The sequence below is a fragment of the Ambystoma mexicanum genome, chromosome 6q (assembly GCF_040938575.1).
Source record: "Ambystoma mexicanum isolate Mex_15411 chromosome 6q, UKY_AmexF1_1, whole genome shotgun sequence".
Lineage (NCBI taxonomy): Eukaryota > Metazoa > Chordata > Amphibia > Caudata > Ambystomatidae > Ambystoma > Ambystoma mexicanum.
Window position 1 is genome coordinate 1,628,328,662 of NC_090937.1, and position 10,119 is coordinate 1,628,338,780.

The following is a 10,119-nucleotide window of genomic DNA, read 5'->3' on the forward strand; positions in this document are numbered from 1 at the left end:
TCGTTCCACTCTTGCGCTAAATAGGAGAGGGTCCCAGCCCAGCCAACAAAATGTACTGTTCAATCAAACCAAACTTAAAACCAAGCTCCTTTTTTAAGGGGTCCCGGGGAAATGTTGGGCTGACCGGCAAGACCTCATGATGCGAACTGCTTCTGCGTCAAACGCAAGCTTTTTTCATTCCCAGCCAATGACTTATTCTTATTTCTAAGGGCCGCTCCATCAGATAGCCCAGACAGGCAGGCGTTGGTGGTATAGTGGTGAGCATAGCTGCCTTCCAAGCAGTTGACCCGGGTTCGATTCCCGGCCAACGCAGATCAAATCTTTAAATTGTTCAAAATGCATTTTTTGGAAATCAGACTCATGCTGAAAGCAAAGCTGACACACTTTTCGTGAAAATCAAAACCCCATCCAGGAAAGGTTCTTGCATCCTAGTTTCTGCAACTGTCTATCGGTGAGGGGATTGAAGCGAGCAGGGCTCCTGGCCCCTCCCCGACAAAGCCCTGACGAAGGCCTGACAAAGGCCTATTCGCCTTGCCCTGACGGGCCTTGGTCCCAGCAGGCCACCGAGCACAGCACCTCAGCCTATTAGAGTGAGGTTTCAGGATCTCTCTCATCCTGTAAACCAACATACTGAAGAAGGTGAAACGTGTGGCTGCGCTCCTCACATGCTGAAGCAGCAGCAGCCCTTTCCCTGAAGCAAAGTTCCTTCATTCCTCCCTCCCATAACCGTTAGCAGGGGATTTATGGTAATTGAGTTGAGTTTCCAAACTGGCCCTTCCTTCCTTCCTTCCCATATCTGCCAGCTCGAGAAGGCTTGTTTTGTTGCACCTGGGAAGTAAAGTATCTATTTGCGAGAGAGAGAGAATGAGAGAGAGAGACAGAGAGAGAGAGACAGAGAGAGAAGGGGAAGGGGTGTTGGCAGTTAGGGTGTGAGCTAGAGAAATGAGGCCTGTCTGCAAAAGGCCATGGGATGGGAGTGCGTGGTTGCAGGTTGTTTGGCTTTGTAAGGCCTACTGCCCGCTTCACTCGAAACTGGGTCTAGGGTTGTCGGTTTGTAGGCTGTAAAAGCCCAGAAAAGCTCTTGTTCTCCAACCAGCAGAGTGGCGCAGCGGAAGCGTGCTGGGCCCATAACCCAGAGGTCGATGGATCGAAACCATCCTCTGCTAACTTTTTTCAAATTATGTTTTTGTGTCATGGCATTAGGGCACAAAGAGCTGTAAGTGCCTGGATGCAATGTCATTCCTTGAACTTGCTGCCTCGTTCCACTCTTGCGCTAAATAGGAGAGGGTCCCAGCCCAGCCAACAAAATGTACTGTTCAATCAAACCAAACTTAAAACCAAGCTCCTTTTTTAAGGGGTCCCGGGGAAATGTTGGGCTGACCGGCAAGACCTCATGATGCGAACTGCTTCTGCGTCAAACGCAAGCTTTTTTCATTCCCAGCCAATGACTTATTCTTATTTCTAAGGGCCGCTCCATCAGATAGCCCAGACAGGCAGGTGTTGGTGGTATAGTGGTGAGCATAGCTGCCTTCCAAGCAGTTGACCTGGGTTCGATTCCCTGCCAACGCAGATCAAATCTTTAAATTGTTCAAAATGCATTTTTTGGAAATCAGACTCATGCTGAAAGCAAAGCTGACACACTTTTCGTGAAAATCAAAACCCCATCCAGGAAAGGTTCTTGCATCCTAGTTTCTGCAACTGTCTATCGGTGAGGGGATTGAAGCGAGCAGGGCTCCTGGCCCCTCCCCGACAAAGCCCTGACGAAGGCCTGACAAAGGCCTATTCGCCTTGCCCTGACGGGCCTTGGTCCCAGCAGGCCACCGAGCACAGCACCTCAGCCTATTAGAGTGAGGTTTCAGGATCTCTCTCATCCTGTAAACCAACATACTGAAGAAGGTGAAACGTGTGGCTGCGCTCCTCACATGCTGAAGCAGCAGCAGCCCTTTCCCTGAAGCAAAGTTCCTTCATTCCTCCCTCCCATAACCCTTAGCAGGGGATTTATGGTAATTGAGTTGAGTTTCCAAACTGGCCCTTCCTTCCTTCCTTCCCATATCTGCCAGCTCGAGAAGGCTTGTTTTGTTGCACCTGGGAAGTAAAGTATCTATTTGCGAGAGAGAGAGAATGAGAGAGAGAGACAGAGAGAGAGAGACAGAGAGAGAAGGGGAAGGGGTGTTGGCAGTTAGGGTGTGAGCTAGAGAAATGAGGCCTGTCTGCAAAAGGCCATGGGATGGGAGTGCGTGGTTGCAGGTTGTTTGGCTTTGTAAGGCCTACTGCCCGCTTCACTCGAAACTGGGTCTAGGGTTGTCGGTTTGTAGGCTGTAAAAGCCCAGAAAAGCTCTTGTTCTCCAACCAGCAGAGTGGCGCAGTGGAAGCGTGCTGGGCCCATAACACAGAGGTCGATGGATCGAAACCATCCTCTGCTAACTTTTTTCAAATTATGTTTTTGTGTCATGGCATTAGGGCACAAAGAGCTGTAAGTGCCTGGATGCAATGTCATTCCTTGAACTTGCTGCCTCGTTCCACTCTTGCGCTAAATAGGAGAGGGTCCCAGCCCAGCCAACAAAATGCACTGTTCAATCAACCCAAACTTAAAACCAAGCTCCTTTTTTAAGGGGTCCCGGGGAAATGTTGGGCTGACCGGCAAGACCTCATGATGCGAACTGCTTCTGCGTCAAACGCAAGCTTTTTTCATTCCCAGCCAATGACTTATTCTTATTTCTAAAGGCCGCTCCATCAGATAGCCCAGACAGGCAGGCGTTGGTGGTATAGTGGTGAGCATAGCTGCCTTCCAAGCAGTTGACCCGGGGCCAACGCAGATCAAATCTTTAAATTGTTCAAAATGCATTTTTTGGAAATCAGACTCATGCTGAAAGCAAAGCTGACACACTTTTCGTGAAAATCAAAACCCCATCCAGGAAAGGTTCTTGCATCCTAGTTTCTGCAACTGTCTATTGGTGAGGGGATTGAAGCGAGCAGGGCTCCTGGCCCCTCCCCGACAAAGCCCTGACGAAGGCCTGACAAAGGCCTATTCGCCTTGCCCTGACGGGCCTTGGTCCCAGCAGGCCACCGAGCACAGCACCTCAGCCTATTAGAGTGAGGTTTCAGGATCTCGCTCATCCTGTAAACCAACATACTGAAGAAGGTGAAACGTGTGGCTGCGCTCCTCACATGCTGAAGCAGCAGCAGCCCTTTCCCTGAAGCAAAGTTCCTTCATTCCTCCCTCCCATAACCCTTAGCAGGGGATTTATGGTAATTGAGTTGAGTTTCCAAACTGGCCCTTCCTTCCTTCCTTCCCATATCTGCCAGCTCGAGAAGGCTTGTTTTGTTGCACCTGGGAAGTAAAGTATCTATTTGCGAGAGAGAGAGAATGAGAGAGAGAGACAGAGAGAGAGAGACAGAGAGAGAAGGGGAAGGGGTGTTGGCAGTTAGGGTGTGAGCTAGAGAAATGAGGCCTGTCTGCAAAAGGCCATGGGATGGGAGTGCGTGGTTGCAGGTTGTTTGGCTTTGTAAGGCCTACTGCCCGCTTCACTCGAAACTGGGTCTAGGGTTGTCGGTTTGTAGGCTGTAAAAGCCCAGAAAAGCTCTTGTTCTCCAACCAGCAGAGTGGCGCAGCGGAAGCGTGCTGGGCCCATAACCCAGAGGTCGATGGATCGAAACCATCCTCTGCTAACTTTTTTCAAATTATGTTTTTGTGTCATGGCATTAGGGCACAAAGAGCTGTAAGTGCCTGGATGCAATGTCATTCCTTGAACTTGCTGCCTCGTTCCACTCTTGCGCTAAATAGGAGAGGGTCCCAGCCCAGCCAACAAAATGTACTGTTCAATCAAACCAAACTTAAAACCAAGCTCCTTTTTTAAGGGGTCCCGGGGAAATGTTGGGCTGACCGGCAAGACCTCATGATGCGAACTGCTTCTGCGTCAAACGCAAGCTTTTTTCATTCCCAGCCAATGACTTATTCTTATTTCTAAGGGCCGCTCCATCAGATAGCCCAGACAGGCAGGCGTTGGTGGTATAGTGGTGAGCATAGCTGCCTTCCAAGCAGTTGACCTGGGTTCGATTCCCTGCCAACGCAGATCAAATCTTTAAATTGTTCAAAATGCATTTTTTGGAAATCAGACTCATGCTGAAAGCAAAGCTGACACACTTTTCGTGAAAATCAAAACCCCATCCAGGAAAGGTTCTTGCATCCTAGTTTCTGCAACTGTCTATCGGTGAGGGGATTGAAGCGAGCAGGGCTCCTGGCCCCTCCCCGACAAAGCCCTGACGAAGGCCTGACAAAGGCCTATTCGCCTTGCCCTGACGGGCCTTGGTCCCAGCAGGCCACCGAGCACAGCACCTCAGCCTGTTAGAGTGAGGTTTCAGGATCTCTCTCATCCTGTAAACCAACATACTGAAGAAGGTGAAACGTGTGGCTGCGCTCCTCACATGCTGAAGCAGCAGCAGCCCTTTCCCTGAAGCAAAGTTCCTTCATTCCTCCCTCCCATAACCCTTAGCAGGGGATTTATGGTAATTGAGTTGAGTTTCCAAACTGGCCCTTCCTTCCTTCCTTCCCATATCTGCCAGCTCGAGAAGGCTTGTTTTGTTGCACCTGGGAAGTAAAGTATCTATTTGCGAGAGAGAGAGAATGAGAGAGAGAGACAGAGAGAGAGAGACAGAGAGAGAAGGGGAAGGGGTGTTGGCAGTTAGGGTGTGAGCTAGAGAAATGAGGCCTGTCTGCAAAAGGCCATGGGATGGGAGTGCGTGGTTGCAGGTTGTTTGGCTTTGTAAGGCCTACTGCCCGCTTCACTCGAAACTGGGTCTAGGGTTGTCGGTTTGTAGGCTGTAAAAGCCCAGAAAAGCTCTTGTTCTCCAACCAGCAGAGTGGCGCAGCGGAAGCGTGCTGGGCCCATAACCCAGAGGTCGATGGATCGAAACCATCCTCTGCTAACTTTTTTCAAATTATGTTTTTGTGTCATGGCATTAGGGCACAAAGAGCTGTAAGTGCCTGGATGCAATGTCATTCCTTGAACTTGCTGCCTCGTTCCACTCTTGCGCTAAATAGGAGAGGGTCCCAGCCCAGCCAACAAAATGTACTGTTCAATCAAACCAAACTTAAAACCAAGCTCCTTTTTTAAGGGGTCCCGGGGAAATGTTGGGCTGACCGGCAAGACCTCATGATGCGAACTGCTTCTGCGTCAAACGCAAGCTTTTTTCATTCCCAGCCAATGACTTATTCTTATTTCTAAGGGCCGCTCCATCAGATAGCCCAGACAGGCAGGCGTTGGTGGTATAGTGGTGAGCATAGCTGCCTTCCAAGCAGTTGACCCGGGTTCTATTCCCAGCCAACGCAGATCAAATCTTTAAATTGTTCAAAATGCATTTTTTGGAAATCAGACTCATGCTGAAAGCAAAGCTGACACACTTTTCGTGAAAATCAAAACCCCATCCAGGAAAGGTTCTTGCATCCTAGTTTCTGCAACTGTCTATCGGTGAGGGGATTGAAGCGAGCAGGGCTCCTGGCCCCTCCCCGACAAAGCCCTGACGAAGGCCTGACAAAGGCCTATTCGCCTTGCCCTGACGGGCCTTGGTCCCAGCAGGCCACCGAGCACAGCACCTCAGCCTATTAGAGTGAGGTTTCAGGATCTCTCTCATCCTGTAAACCAACATACTGAAGAAGGTGAAACGTGTGGCTGCGCTCCTCACATGCTGAAGCAGCAGCAGCCCTTTCCCTGAAGCAAAGTTCCTTCATTCCTCCCTCCCATAACCCTTAGCAGGGGATTTATGGTAATTGAGTTGAGTTTCCAAACTGGCCCTTCCTTCCTTCCTTCCCATATCTGCCAGCTCGAGAAGGCTTGTTTTGTTGCACCTGGGAAGTAAAGTATCTATTTGCGAGAGAGAGAGAATGAGAGAGAGAGACAGAGAGAGAGAGACAGAGAGAGAAGGGGAAGGGGTGTTGGCAGTTAGGGTGTGAGCTAGAGAAATGAGGCCTGTCTGCAAAAGGCCATGGGATGGGAGTGCGTGGTTGCAGGTTGTTTGGCTTTGTAAGGCCTACTGCCCGCTTCACTCGAAACTGGGTCTAGGGTTGTCGGTTTGTAGGCTGTAAAAGCCCAGAAAAGCTCTTGTTCTCCAACCAGCAGAGTGGCGCAGCGGAAGCGTGCTGGGCCCATAACCCAGAGGTCGATGGATCGAAACCATCCTCTGCTAACTTTTTTCAAATTATGTTTTTGTGTCATGGCATTAGGGCACAAAGAGCTGTAAGTGCCTGGATGCAATGTCATTCCTTGAACTTGCTGCCTCGTTCCACTCTTGCGCTAAATAGGAGAGGGTCCCAGCCCAGCCAACAAAATGTACTGTTCAATCAAACCAAACTTAAAACCAAGCTCCTTTTTTAAGGGGTCCCGGGGAAATGTTGGGCTGACCGGCAAGACCTCATGATGCGAACTGCTTCTGCGTCAAACGCAAGCTTTTTTCATTCCCAGCCAATGACTTATTCTTATTTCTAAGGGCCGCTCCATCAGATAGCCCAGACAGGCAGGCGTTGGTGGTATAGTGGTGAGCATAGCTGCCTTCCAAGCAGTTGACCTGGGTTCGATTCCCTGCCAACGCAGATCAAATCTTTAAATTGTTCAAAATGCATTTTTTGGAAATCAGACTCATGCTGAAAGCAAAGCTGACACACTTTTCGTGAAAATCAAAACCCCATCCAGGAAAGGTTCTTGCATCCTAGTTTCTGCAACTGTCTATCGGTGAGGGGATTGAAGCGAGCAGGGCTCCTGGCCCCTCCCCGACAAAGCCCTGACGAAGGCCTGACAAAGGCCTATTCGCCTTGCCCTGACGGGCCTTGGTCCCAGCAGGCCACCGAGCACAGCACCTCAGCCTGTTAGAGTGAGGTTTCAGGATCTCTCTCATCCTGTAAACCAACATACTGAAGAAGGTGAAACGTGTGGCTGCGCTCCTCACATGCTGAAGCAGCAGCAGCCCTTTCCCTGAAGCAAAGTTCCTTCATTCCTCCCTCCCATAACCCTTAGCAGGGGATTTATGGTAATTGAGTTGAGTTTCCAAACTGGCCCTTCCTTCCTTCCTTCCCATATCTGCCAGCTCGAGAAGGCTTGTTTTGTTGCACCTGGGAAGTAAAGTATCTATTTGCGAGAGAGAGAGAATGAGAGAGAGAGACAGAGAGAGAGAGACAGAGAGAGAAGGGGAAGGGGTGTTGGCAGTTAGGGTGTGAGCTAGAGAAATGAGGCCTGTCTGCAAAAGGCCATGGGATGGGAGTGCGTGGTTGCAGGTTGTTTGGCTTTGTAAGGCCTACTGCCCGCTTCACTCGAAACTGGGTCTAGGGTTGTCGGTTTGTAGGCTGTAAAAGCCCAGAAAAGCTCTTGTTCTCCAACCAGCAGAGTGGCGCAGCGGAAGCGTGCTGGGCCCACAACCCAGAGGTCGATGGATCGAAACCATCCTCTGCTAACTTTTTTCAAATTATGTTTTTGTGTCATGGCATTAGGGCACAAAGAGCTGTAAGTGCCTGGATGCAATGTCATTCCTTGAACTTGCTGCCTCGTTCCACTCTTGCGCTAAATAGGAGAGGGTCCCAGCCCAGCCAACAAAATGTACTGTTCAATCAAACCAAACTTAAAACCAAGCTCCTTTTTTAAGGGGTCCCGGGGAAATGTTGGGCTGACCGGCAAGACCTCATGATGCGAACTGCTTCTGCGTCAAACGCAAGCTTTTTTCATTCCCAGCCAATGACTTATTCTTATTTCTAAGGGCCGCTCCATCAGATAGCCCAGACAGGCAGGCGTTGGTGGTATAGTGGTGAGCATAGCTGCCTTCCAAGCAGTTGACCCGGGTTCTATTCCCAGCCAACGCAGATCAAATCTTTAAATTGTTCAAAATGCATTTTTTGGAAATCAGACTCATGCTGAAAGCAAAGCTGACACACTTTTCGTGAAAATCAAAACCCCATCCAGGAAAGGTTCTTGCATCCTAGTTTCTGCAACTGTCTATCGGTGAGGGGATTGAAGCGAGCAGGGCTCCTGGCCCCTCCCCGACAAAGCCCTGACGAAGGCCTGACAAAGGCCTATTCGCCTTGCCCTGACGGGCCTTGGTCCCAGCAGGCCACCGAGCACAGCACCTCAGCCTATTAGAGTGAGGTTTCAGGATCTCTCTCATCCTGTAAACCAACATACTGAAGAAGGTGAAACGTGTGGCTGCGCTCCTCACATGCTGAAGCAGCAGCAGCCCTTTCCCTGAAGCAAAGTTCCTTCATTCCTCCCTCCCATAACCCTTAGCAGGGGATTTATGGTAATTGAGTTGAGTTTCCAAACTGGCCCTTCCTTCCTTCCTTCCCATATCTGCCAGCTCGAGAAGGCTTGTTTTGTTGCACCTGGGAAGTAAAGTATCTATTTGCGAGAGAGAGAGAATGAGAGAGAGAGACAGAGAGAGAGAGACAGAGAGAGAAGGGGAAGGGGTGTTGGCAGTTAGGGTGTGAGCTAGAGAAATGAGGCCTGTCTGCAAAAGGCCATGGGATGGGAGTGCGTGGTTGCAGGTTGTTTGGCTTTGTAAGGCCTACTGCCCGCTTCACTCGAAACTGGGTCTAGGGTTGTCGGTTTGTAGGCTGTAAAAGCCCAGAAAAGCTCTTGTTCTCCAACCAGCAGAGTGGCGCAGCGGAAGCGTGCTGGGCCCATAACCCAGAGGTCGATGGATCGAAACCATCCTCTGCTAACTTTTTTCAAATTATGTTTTTGTGTCATGGCATTAGGGCACAAAGAGCTGTAAGTGCCTGGATGCAATGTCATTCCTTGAACTTGCTGCCTCGTTCCACTCTTGCGCTAAATAGGAGAGGGTCCCAGCCCAGCCAACAAAATGTACTGTTCAATCAAACCAAACTTAAAACCAAGCTCCTTTTTTAAGGGGTCCCGGGGAAATGTTGGGCTGACCGGCAAGACCTCATGATGCGAACTGCTTCTGCGTCAAACGCAAGCTTTTTTCATTCCCAGCCAATGACTTATTCTTATTTCTAAGGGCCGCTCCATCAGATAGCCCAGACAGGCAAGCGTTGGTGGTATAGTGGTGAGCATAGCTGCCTTCCAAGCAGTTGACCCGGGTTCGATTCCCGGCCAACGCAGATCAAATCTTTAAATTGTTCAAAATGCATTTTTTGGAAATCAGACTCATGCTGAAAGCAAAGCTGACACACTTTTCGTGAAAATCAAAACCCCATCCAGGAAAGGTTCTTGCATCCTAGTTTCTGCAACTGTCTATCGGTGAGGGGATTGAAGCGAGCAGGGCTCCTGGCCCCTCCCCGACAAAGCCCTGACGAAGGCCTGACAAAGGCCTATTCGCCTTGCCCTGACGGGCCTTGGTCCCAGCAGGCCACCGAGCACAGCACCTCAGCCTATTAGAGTGAGGTTTCAGGATCTCTCTCATCCTGTAAACCAACATACTGAAGAAGGTGAAACGTGTGGCTGCGCTCCTCACATGCTGAAGCAGCAGCAGCCCTTTCCCTGAAGCAAAGTTCCTTCATTCCTCCCTCCCATAACCCTTAGCAGGGGATTTATGGTAATTGAGTTGAGTTTCCAAACTGGCCCTTCCTTCCTTCCTTCCCATATCTGCCAGCTCGAGAAGGCTTGTTTTGTTGCACCTGGGAAGTAAAGTATCTATTTGCGAGAGAGAGAGAATGAGAGAGAGAGACAGAGAGAGAGAGACAGAGAGAGAAGGGGAAGGGGTGTTGGCAGTTAGGGTGTGAGCTAGAGAAATGAGGCCTGTCTGCAAAAGGCCATGGGATGGGAGTGCGTGGTTGCAGGTTGTTTGGCTTTGTAAGGCCTACTGCCCGCTTCACTCGAAACTGGGTCTAGGGTTGTCGGTTTGTAGGCTGTAAAAGCCCAGAAAAGCTCTTGTTCTCCAACCAGCAGAGTGGCGCAGCGGAAGCGTGCTGGGCCCATAACCCAGAGGTCGATGGATCGAAACCATCCTCTGCTAACTTTTTTCAAATTATGTTTTTGTGTCATGGCATTAGGGCACAAAGAGCTGTAAGTGCCTGGATGCAATGTCATTCCTTGAACTTGCTGCCTCGTTCCACTCTTGCGCTAAATAGGAGAGGGTCCCAGCCCAGCCAACAAAATGTACTGTTCAATCAAACCAAAC

At 50.0% G+C, this 10,119-nt stretch overlaps 2 non-coding genes across 2 annotated transcripts; both read left to right on the plus strand.

Annotated features, from left to right (window-relative positions):
• Positions 1 to 240: 240 nt before the first annotated feature.
• On the plus strand, positions 241 to 312 carry TRNAG-UCC (transfer RNA glycine (anticodon UCC)). Its single transcript has one exon. It is a non-coding gene; the product is annotated as a tRNA-Gly (tRNA).
• An 8,716-nt stretch (positions 313 to 9,028) lies between these two features.
• TRNAG-UCC (transfer RNA glycine (anticodon UCC)) lies at positions 9,029 to 9,100 on the plus strand. Its single transcript has one exon. It is a non-coding gene; the product is annotated as a tRNA-Gly (tRNA).
• The last annotated feature ends 1,019 nt before the right edge of the window (positions 9,101 to 10,119 follow it).